Genomic DNA, 11199 nt, shown 5'->3' with positions numbered 1-11199 from the left:
CTATTCTTGTATTCCATCTGGCTCTCACCCTCTGGACCACTCTCCTCTGAGCCGCTGTCACTGACCATCTTATATTTGCCCAACACTAAGTATCTTTTTGGACAGTTCCAGTAAGTCGGGCGTTTCCTGCATCTGTGAGTCCTGTCTTCCTCTTCTGTCCCCTATGGTGGTCACTTACTTCTCTCTCCCTACATTAACCCTGTGCCCTGAACTGTCCAGCACTGCCTTTTGGATGACCACATTCTGGCAAGGACAAACGGGAAACAAAAGTAACTCGGTGATTGTGAATTGTTTTGGAATCCTCTCCGATGATGTGGAGTGTGGCCAGTTGGTGGTCGAGCACAGAGATCCTCTGCTCCAAAGATTCGATTTTCAAACACTTAGTACAAATGTTCTGTCCCTGGATACATTGAGGATCCACGGTAGTTCACATATTGCACTCCACACGCGAGGGTTCCCTGAACTGCCATTCATTTGAGTTTAATTTTGCTTTGTTCTTGCACCCTCTGACCATGATTTTTGCTTCATCCAGCATACATACACTGGCTGTGGCCCTCAGCCTAGTTTCCTCTGACCTTCATTTCACTATCTCCGGTCTCAAACACACCAATACCAAAAGCTTTAAAACTCTGATGTTGAAAATGTTTGAATAATTTAAGTAGCCGATGATTACAGTTCTAACTTTAATTGATTCCGAATCTGATCGATCAGTCAGACAATAACTTAAAGGCCTGTTTTTATGTGTACCTACATTCCGAATGTTCTGTGTTCCTGAAGTAAAAACAGGGTCAGAATTGGTACAGAGATTTGAGGAACAATAAAATTGAACTTTATACAGTACCATATTTATGCTTGAGGAAATTAGGCTTTCTGTACATCATTTTCCTTGAGTTTATTGGTGACACACAGCCACCAGAGAGAAACAAAACATTTGCATTTATGTAGCACCTTTCACCGAAGAGCGTGTCAAAGCAATTCACAGCCATTAAGTTACTTTTGTAGACACTATCTCTGCCCCATATAAATACACAACCCACTATCAGTAAATTTATTTTACACAATTTAGGCAAATATGTCAGTTCATTTGTGCACAGCAGAATCCCACAAACACCAAATTAAATACATGACCAGTTAATCTATATTATGATGGTGTTGGTCAATGGAGAAATGTGGTCAATACATAGGTTGACTCCCTTGCTCTTTTTTGAATATGTCCATGGGATCCTTCACACCCATGCAAATGAGGCCTCAATTTAATGTCTCATCCGAAAGATGGCATCTCCAAACTGCATTACTCCTCAGCACTGCACTAAAGTGTAAATTTAGTGGGGCTTGAATGCAGGACTTCGTACTCGGGTGAAAGTGCTACTTCTGAGCTAAGCTGTTACTTAAAATGACAGCATAGAATGTGGTTTACTTTGCTTTGCCCACACCTGCCACTTACCGTGACACAGACATTGTCCAGTTATCAGGCCAAATAGTCAAAGGAATGCGCAGCAGTTGAGGGCAAAATTCCATAAGTGTGTACACATTTCATTTATGGTTGTGTACGTTTTTAACACAGCTGGTTTGGCTGAATAATCGTGTCGCAGCTAACTTCGACTACACTATCACCATATTAATCTTATTTTGTAAGATGTGGCTTGGGTGTCTTATTGTGCAGAGATAGAATGTTGCATACTTTTGATTGGTGGTTTTCAGCGTGCGTCATGTATTATCTGTTGGGATGACATCATATTGTAACCTGCCATTTCTGAAGACCTGTGCTCAAGATGAGGGATATTTGTGTTCGTATATGACATGATTTCCATTTTGGGGATTGTAATATAGAGCTTCACCTAGTGGACTACTGCTCCACCTCGTAGACTACTGTGGTAATGCAACTGCTGTTGTAAATACAATAAAAGTTGCATGATGTATTGGAGCCATCTTGTGAAGTCTGTGTGTTAGTGATATCATAAAGAATATATCAGTGGCGAATGAGGATAGGATAATTGGATTCCCCAGCTGAAATTTGTGTTGGTGATTAATCTAGCCAACCAACAGAGATACTTGGAGAGGTTCTTTGTTTTGCAGAACAGCTAAAAATCCAAGGTAAATTACACTGAAAAGTCCAGATGGCCGATCCTATGGGAATAATAGGGCGCTTGGGTGAGTTCCATCATGACTGAGACTTTCGGAGCATATGTGGAGTGGCTAGAAATGTTTTTCACGGCAAATAGTATCGTCAAAATCCCCGATGATGAAAACCGTAACCAGGTGGTGGTAGAAAGAAAATGGGCTGTTTTCCTGACTGAAACAGGCCCCGAGGTGTATGAAACCTGAGAAATTTGCTTGTTCCTATCAAGCCAAAGGAAATGCCACTGACGGAGATTCTAACAGCACGACAGTCTTGAGCCCCTGGAAATTGCTGATTGTTATCATTTTGGAATATGAGATCAATTCATTAATGAGGGTATCTCTGAATACATTGTTAGCTTTAAAAAAGCTATCCATTCACTATCATTTCGGAAACTTTCAGGACTGAGCATTGTGTGTCCGCTTTGTTGGATTGGAATGAAGCTAGATTGGAATGAGATATTTCGTGTTGAAATGAGATTTGCATCAAAGGATGATATCATCAAACAATACCCGAAGGTGTTCTGCAGTCCAATCCAAGGCTTCAGGGCGAGTGTCAGGGTACAGAAGGACGTGAGACCAGTTTACTGTGAGCCACGTTCAGTACCACTCGCACTCAGAGAAAGTTAAGCAAGACTAGAGACGCAGAACATTATCTCTAAGGTAGATCTATGTAATTGGGCTACACCCATTGTTGTTGTACCTAAGTCCGATGGTAAGGTAAGGTTGTGTGGTGATTATAAAGTAACCTTAAACCAGGTTCTAGAGGGTAACGTCCCCAATACATTGCCAAATGTAGAAAATTTGTTCACAACACTGACACCCGTTGTTGTTGTACCTAAGTCCGATTGTAATGCTAATGCTATGTCCAGGTTGCCATCAGTTATGTATGTAATAACTTGATAGACTGAATACTGTAAACTTCGAACAGGTACAAACCTGGCTCTGCTTTATTAGGGCCCAAAGTAATTACATTACAAGATGACTGGCCTTTTATACCTGGGCTGCACACACATCCTCACAGCCTAATGACCTCCGACAGTGGCGTCACCTGGTGGCTAGTAAACCCAAGCATACATACATGACAATATCCCCCTTTAAGATATTAGTAACGGTCTTTTTACAAATTGAGACGGTCCGGGGCTTTCCGCTCCCGAGTTGATTGTCTCAGTTCCACTCCAGCTTTGGGCGAGCGTTCTAAATCTGTTATGACTGGGGGCTAGGCAGCCGATCTGGTGGGAGTGGCAATGACCATGTCAGGGATTGAAAGTCCAGGTTCATTGATGACAGCGGAGTCCTCTGATGACTGAGGGTAGGTTGGTTGGTCACTGATTGTGTCTTCCTCAGACTGTTCCTGTTCATCCGTGTGTCACAGTTTTATCTGATCAACATGTTTCCTGCATGTTTGCCCATTCTTGAGCTTGACGATAAACACTGTTACCTTCCTTGGCCATAATAGTACCGGCGATTCACTTGGAACCTTGACCATAATTTAGTACATACACAGGATCGTTAACAGAAAAGTCATGTGACACAGCAGCGGGATCATGATACCACTGCTGACTTTGATATCTGTATTCAACATGATCGTTCAAGTCAGGGTGGACAAGAGAGAGCTTGGTCTTGTGATCTTGCTTCATCAATAGTTCAGGGGGGACCCCGGTAAGCATGCGGGATCTTGTCCTGTAACGAATGACGAGTCTGCAGTGAACCTTGAGTTTCACGTTTCATACTCTGCTTGATGGTTTGGGCAGCATGCTCTGCTTGACCGTTAGATGCGGGTTTGAATGGTGCTGACCTCACATGTTTGATACCATTGAGTTTCATGAATTCTTGAAACTCCAGACTAGTGAAGCAAGATCCGTTGTCGCTGACAACGATGTTGGGCAGACCATGACACGAAGGCTCTCAATTGTAGCTGTGGAAGTACTGGATGACATGATTATACACTCTATCCACTTGGAATATGCATCCACCACAAAACATCTTTCCGAAGAAGTGGTTTAGATGGCCATGACCACAGACTCAGCGGCGATTCCGCTGGTGCTTTACTTAGCTGCATGCAAGTGTTGCACTGATGCACACATGATTCCAGATCAGAGTCAAATCCAGGCTACCATACATGAGACCTGGCAATGGCTTTCATCATGACAATACCGGGATGAGTGCTATGTAGATCATGTACAAATTTTGCTCTGCCTTTCTTAGGCATAACAACACGATTACCCCACAGTAAACAATCTGACTGAATGGATAGTTCGTCTTTGCGACTGTTGTAAGGTTTGGTCTCATCACCCATTTGCTTGGATATGGCAGACCAATCACCACTAAGGACACAACATTTCACAAGCAATGATGCCAGGTCCTGGTTGGTCCAGATCTTAACTTGTTGAGCCGTGACGGGGGTTACTTCACTTTCAAAAGCATCCATAACTAACAGTAGGTCTGCAGGTTGTGGCGTTTCCACCTCCGGTGTGGGCAACGGCAGATGGCTCAGTGCATCGGCACAATTCTCGGTGCCAGGTCTATGGCAAATGACATAATCATAGGCAGATAATGCCAGTGCCCACCTCCTGGATGTGGGACGATGCATTGGTATTGATACCTTTGTTTTCCAAAAACAATGAAATGAGTGGCTTGTGATCTGTTTCCAGTTCAAACCGAAGACCAAACAGGTACTGATGCATCTTTTTAACCCCATACATACAGGCTAATGCTTCTTTTTCTACCATGCTGTAGGCTCTTTCCATCTTTGACAAACTTTTAGAAGCATACGCAACAGGTTGTAGTTTACCCGATTCATTAGCTTGTTGGACCACACAACCAACTCCATATAATGAAGCATCACAGGACAATGCTAGACACATGCATGGATCATAATGTACCAGCAGCTTGTTCGAGCAAAGCAGGTTAATAGCTTTCTCAAAAGCTCTATCTTGAGACCCAGTTGTCGCCTTTTCTTAGCAGCATGTGCAGTGGCTCTAATGAAGTGCTCAATCTAGGTAGGAAATTACCAAAGTAGTTGAGTCGACCAAGGAACAAATGCAGCTCCGTCACATTCTGAGGCTTGGGTGCATTTTTGATGGCCTTGGTTTTCGAGTCCGTAGGCCTGATACGGTCAGCAGCAATTTTCCTCCCCAGGAATTCCACTTCCGGTGCCATGAAGACGCACTTCGAATGTTTCAGTCTGAGTCCCACTTTGTCCAGACAATGTAGAACCTCTTCCAGGTTGTTCAGATGTTCGGCGGTGTCACTACCTGTGACCAGGATGTCATCTTGGAACACGACAGTTCTAAGGACGGACTTCAATGGACTCTCCATGTTCCTCTGAAACATGGCTGCAGCTGAGCGAATTCCGAAAGGGCACCTGTTCTCGATAAACAGTCCTTTGAGTGTTGATTCACGTAAAAAAAAATTTCGACGTCGAGACCAGCTCATGTGTCTTGTAGGCCGACGTCAGATCCAGTTTAGTGAATGACTTCCCCCGGCTAGCGTTGCAAACAGGTCATCAGCCTTCGGTAACCGTTATTGATCCTGTTTCGAAACTCGGTTGATCGTAACCTTGTAGTCTCCACAAATCCTGACAGTGCCATCACTCTTCAACACACGAACAATGGGGCTGGCCCATTCGTTAAATTTGACCGGTGATATGACCCCTTCACGCTGGAGTCTGTCCAGTTCAACTTCGACCTTCTCCCTCATCATGTATGGAACCGCTTAAGCTTTATGATGGATGGGTTTTGCATCCAAGTCCACGTGGATCTGCACATTGACTCCCGTGAAATTGCCGATGCCTGGTTCAAATAGCGAGGGGAACTTGCTCAGCACTTGAGCACATGGAGTATCATCCTCCGACAACAATGCTTTGATATCATTCCAATTCCATTTGATTTTTTTCTAGCCAATTCCTGCCGAACAGCATTGGACCATTGCCTGGAACAATCCATAACGTTAAATCATGAACCGCACCATCATACGACACCTTGACTACTGCACTGCCAATCACCGTTATGAGTTCTTTAGTGTACGTACGCAACTTGGCATTGACTGGACTCAGCTTAGGCCTCTCGCAGCCTTAGTATCCTACAGCTTGTCGAATGTCCACTGGCTCATTATTGATTGACTCGCACCCGTGTCCAATTCCATCGGTACTGACACACCGTTAAGTTTCACATTAATCATTATCGGTTGGCTCTTGTTAGGAACGAATATAGTCCATACACTTCCTCCTCTGGTATCTCGGATTTCATATCCGTATCCTCGCTATACTAGTAATCATCCTCCACGTGGTGCGTTGCAGTACGCTTGCTCAGTTGCGGACAGATGCACTGGGGATGTCCCAGTCTCGAACAGCCTTTACAAATGTACTGTTTAAACTGACACTAATGAGGCCGATGATTGCCCCCCCAACGCCAACACGGTGAAATTGGATTCATTCCCGTTGGCAGACTTTGGGCAGCCACAGGTTTCGCATACACAGTAGAGTAGGCCCTGCCATATGCAGCTCTGCTGCATGGCGATACAATCTTGTTTACAGTACTTGCCGAGTTCCGATTTTTCGATTATATCTGCTTTAAGTTTTTGTCCGTCATCATGCATAATTGGGCAATCATGATGGCCTTACTCAAATCCAGCGTCTCCACCGCCAGTAGCTTACGCAGGATCACCTCGTGGTTGATGCCGATTACAAAGAAGTCCCGCAGCATGTCTCCCAACGTGTTTTCGAACTTACACGGTCCAGCTAGACGTCTTAGGTTGGCAACGAATTCCGACACATCCTGGCTCTCCGAATGAACGTGCGTGTAGAATCGATATCGTGAGATGATGATGCCGCCTTCTGGTTTGAGATGGTCACGTACCAGAGCACACAATTGTTCATAGTCCTTATCCGTTGGATTTGCAGGCGAGAGAAGATTCTGAGTCCATAGATTTTCGGACCGCAAACCATGAGGAAAACTGCCCTGCGCCTAACTAAGTCAGTGAGTTCCTCCATTTTGTTTGCTACGAAGTACTGGTCCAGGCGAGCTACAAAATCTGCCCTGTCCCCTCCCTCCATGAATCTCAAGAATTCCAATTGTGCTCATTTTTGCATGCGAAGGTTCTTGAGTTACTTCATTGCCAAATGTTATGTATGTAATAACTCGATAGACTGAATACTGTAAACTAACACAGGTACAAACCTGACTCTGCTTTATTAGGGCCCAAAAGTGATTACATTACATGATGGCTTGCCTTTTATACCTGGGTCACACACACGTGCGTACAGCCCAATGACCTCTGACTGTGGCGCCACCTGGTGGCGGGAGCTCGAGGTGCGTGGTGAGGCCGATAAAGGCCCAGCGGCTGCGAGAGATGGCGGTAGATCGGAGGCGGGAGCTCGAGGTGCGTGGTGAGGCCTATAAAGGCCCGGCGGCTGCAAGAGGCGGCAGCAGATCGGAGGCGGGAGCTCGAGGTGCGTGGTGAGGCCGAGAAAGGCGAGCTTGTACAGCTCCAGCCGGGAGAAAAAGCAAAAAAGAAATCAAAAGGTGACATCACAGCCAAAGGGGTAAGTGATTGGCTGGTGATTGGTGAGTAGCTTTTCTTTTTCTTTTTTATATCAGTAAGTAACCTGTTAACATTATTGTTGCCAAGTTAAGTGTATCTAAGGGTTAAGTCATGGCAGGAGAGCTCGGTCACGTGATATGCTCCTCCTGTACCATGTGGGAACTGAGGGACACTTCCGGTGTCCCTGACGACTATATGTGCGGGAAGTGTATCCGCCTCCAGCTTCTGACGGACCGCGTTGCGGAATTGGAGCTGAGGGTAGATTCACTCTGGAGCATCCACGATGCTGAGAATGACGTGAGTAGCACGTTTAGTGAGTTGGTCTTAACGCAGGTGAAGGGTCCACAGCCAGATAGGGAATGGAAGACCAGCAGGAAGAGCAGTGCAAGGAAGGTAGTGCAGGGGTCCCCTGCGGTCATCCCCCTGCAAAACAGATACACAGCTTTGAGTTCTGTTGAGGAGGATGACTCATCAGGGGAGAGCAGCAGCAGCCAAATTCATGGCACCGTGGGTGGCTCTGTTGCACAGGAGGGCAGGAAAAAGAGTGGGAGAGCGACAGTGATAGGGGATTCAATTGTAAGGGAAATAGATAGGTGTTTCTGCGGCCGCAACCGAGACTCCAGGATGGTATGTTGCCTCCCTGGTGCAAGGGTCAAGGATGTCTCGGAGCGGGTGCAGGACATTTTGAAAAGAGAGGGAGAACAGCCAGTTGTCGTGGTGCACATTGGTACCAACGACAAAGGTAAAAAAAGGGATGAGGTCGTACAAGACAAATTTAAGGAGCTAGGAGCTAAATTTAAAAAGTAGGACTTCAAAAGTAGTAATCTCGGGATTGCTACCAGTGCTACGTGCTAGTCAGAGTAGGAATCACAGGATAGCTCAGATGAATACGTGGCTTGAGCTGTGGTGCAGCAGGGATGGATTCAAATTCCTGGGGCATTGGAACCGGTTCAGGGGGAGGTGGGACCAGTACAAAGCGGAAGGTCTGCACCTGGTCAGGACCGGAACCAATGTCCTCGGGGGAGTGTTTGCTAGGGCTGCTGGGGAGGAGTTAAACTAATATGGCAGGGGGATGGGAACCAATGCAGGGAGACAGAGGGAAACAAATAGGAGACAGAAGCAAAAGACAGAAAGGAGATGAGTAAAAGTGGAGGGCAGAGAAATCCAAGGCAAAAAACAAAAAGGACCAATGTACAGCAAAATTCTAAAGGGTCAAAGTGTAATAAAAAGGCAAGCCTGAAAGTTCGGTGCCTCAATGAGGGGAGTATTCGGAACCCAGGAGAGGGCTCTGAGCTAGTTAGAGTGGGTAAGAGCGCAGATGAACAGGACCCCAAGGAAGAATGCAAAAGGCAGGAGGCAACAGAGCAGAGTAGCACTGGGGTAAGTGTAAACCACAAGCTGATAAGAAGGGACAATATGTATGAATATAAAGGGGCTGCAGGAGGGGTCAAAACTAAAAATCATGGTTTAAAAACTAGTATTAAAACACTCTACCTAAACGCACGCAGCATTCGAAATAAAGTAAATGAGTTGACGGCACAAATCATTACAAATGGGTATGATTTGGTGGCCATTACAGAAACGTGGTTGCAGGGTGGCCAAGACTGGGAATTAAACATACAGGGGTATCTGACAATTCAGAAGGATAGAGAAGAAGGGAAAGGAGGTGGGGTAGCTCTGTTAATAAAGGATGATATCAGGTCAGTTGTGAGAGATGATATTGGCTCGAATGAACAAAATGTTGAATCATTGTGGGTGGAGATTAGAGATAGTAAGGGGAAAAAGTCACTGGTGGGCGTAGTTTATAGGCCCACAAATAATAACTTCATGGTGGGGCGGACAATAATCAAGGGAATAATAGAGGCATGTGAAAAAGGAACGGCAGTAATCATGGGGGATTTTAACCTACATATCGATTGGTCAAATCAAATCGCACGGGGTAGCCTTGAGGAGGAATTCATAGAATGCATACGGGATTGTTTCTTAGAACAGTATGTTACAGAACCTACAATGGATCAAGCTATCTTAGATCTGGTCCTGTGTAATGAGACAGGAATAATAAACGATCTCCTCGTAAAAGATCCTCTCGGAATGAGTGATCACAGTATGGTTGAATTTGTAATACAGATTGAGGGTGAGGAAGTAATGTCTCAAACGAGTGTTCTATGCTTAAACAAAGGGGACTACAGTGGGATGAAGGCAGAGTTAGCTAAAGTGACTGGGAACACAGACTAAACGGTGGCACAATTGAGGAACACTGGAGGACTTTTAAGGAGCTCTTTCATAATGCTCAACAAAAATATATTCCAGTGAAAAAGAAGGGCGGTAAGAGAAGGGATAACCAGCCGTGGATAACCAAGGAAATAAAGGAGAGTATCAAATTAAAAACCAATGCGTATAAGGTGGCCAAGGTTAGTGGGAAACGAGAAGATTGGGAAAATTTTAAACGACAGCAAAGAATGACTAAGAAAGCAATAAAGAAAGGAAAGATAGATAGAAAGTAAACTTGCGCAAAACATAAAAACAGATAGTAAAAGCTTTTACCGATATATAAAACGGAAAAGAGTGACTAAAGTAAATGTTGGTCCCTTAGAAGATGAGAAGGGGGATTTAATCATGGGAAATGTGGAAATGGCTGAGACCTTAAACAATTATTTTGCTTCGGTCTTCACAATGGAAGACACAAAAACCATGCCAAAAATTCCTGGTCACAGGAATGTGGGAAGGGAGGACCTTGAGACAATCACTATCACTAGTGGGGTAGTGCTGGACAGGCTAATGGGACTCAAGTTAGACAAGTCCCCTGGTCCTGATGAAATGCATCCCAGAGTATTAAAAGAGATGGCGGAAGTTGTAGCAGATGCATTCGTTTATAATCTACCAAAATTCTCTGGACTCTGGGGAGGTACCAGCGGATTGGAAAGCAGCTAATGTAATGTCTCTGTTTATAAAAAAAAAAGGGGGCAGACAAAAGGCAGGTAACTATAGGCCGGTTAGTTTAACATCTGTAGTGGGGAAAATGCTTGAAGCTATCATTAAGGAAGAAATAGCGGGACATCTAGATAGGAATAGTGCAATCAAGCAGACGCAACATGGATTCATGAAGGGGAAATCATGTTTAACTAATTTACTGGAATTCTTTGAGGATATAACGAGCATGGTGGATAGAGGTGTACCGATGGATGTGGTGTATTTAGATTTCCAAAAGACATTCGATAAGGTGCCACACAAAAGGTTACTGCAGAAGATAAAGGTACGCGGAGTCAGAGGAAATGTATTAGCATGGATCGAGAATTGGCTGGCTAACAGAAAGCAGAGAGTCGGGATAAATGGGTCCTTTTCGGGTTGGAAATCGGTGGTTAGTGGTGTGCCACAGGGATCGGTGCTGGGACCACAACTGTTTACAATATACATAGATGACCTGGAAGAGGGGACAGAGTGTAGTGTAACAAAATTTGCAGATGACACAAAGATTAGTGGGAAAGCGGGTTGTGTAGAGGACACAGAGAGGCTGCAAAGAGATTTAGATAGGTTAAG

General features: G+C 44.8%; 1 protein-coding gene across 1 annotated transcript in view; it reads left to right on the top strand.

Moving 5' to 3' along the window:
- Nucleotides 1-7356: 7356 nt before the first annotated feature.
- The window catches only part of hecw2a (HECT, C2 and WW domain containing E3 ubiquitin protein ligase 2a), a 599390-nt gene continuing 595547 nt past the window's right edge, over nt 7357-11199 (top strand). The window contains exon 1 of the mRNA XM_070875902.1: nt 7357-7663. The gene's annotated coding sequence lies outside the window, so the exon portion shown is untranslated. The remainder of the gene's footprint in view (nt 7664-11199) is intronic.

This window comes from Pristiophorus japonicus, chromosome 3 (genome assembly GCF_044704955.1).
Source record: "Pristiophorus japonicus isolate sPriJap1 chromosome 3, sPriJap1.hap1, whole genome shotgun sequence".
Classification (NCBI taxonomy): Eukaryota; Metazoa; Chordata; class Chondrichthyes; family Pristiophoridae; genus Pristiophorus; species Pristiophorus japonicus.
The sequence above is the reverse complement of the archived record's forward strand: the minus strand, read 5'-3'. Positions and strand labels throughout refer to the sequence as shown.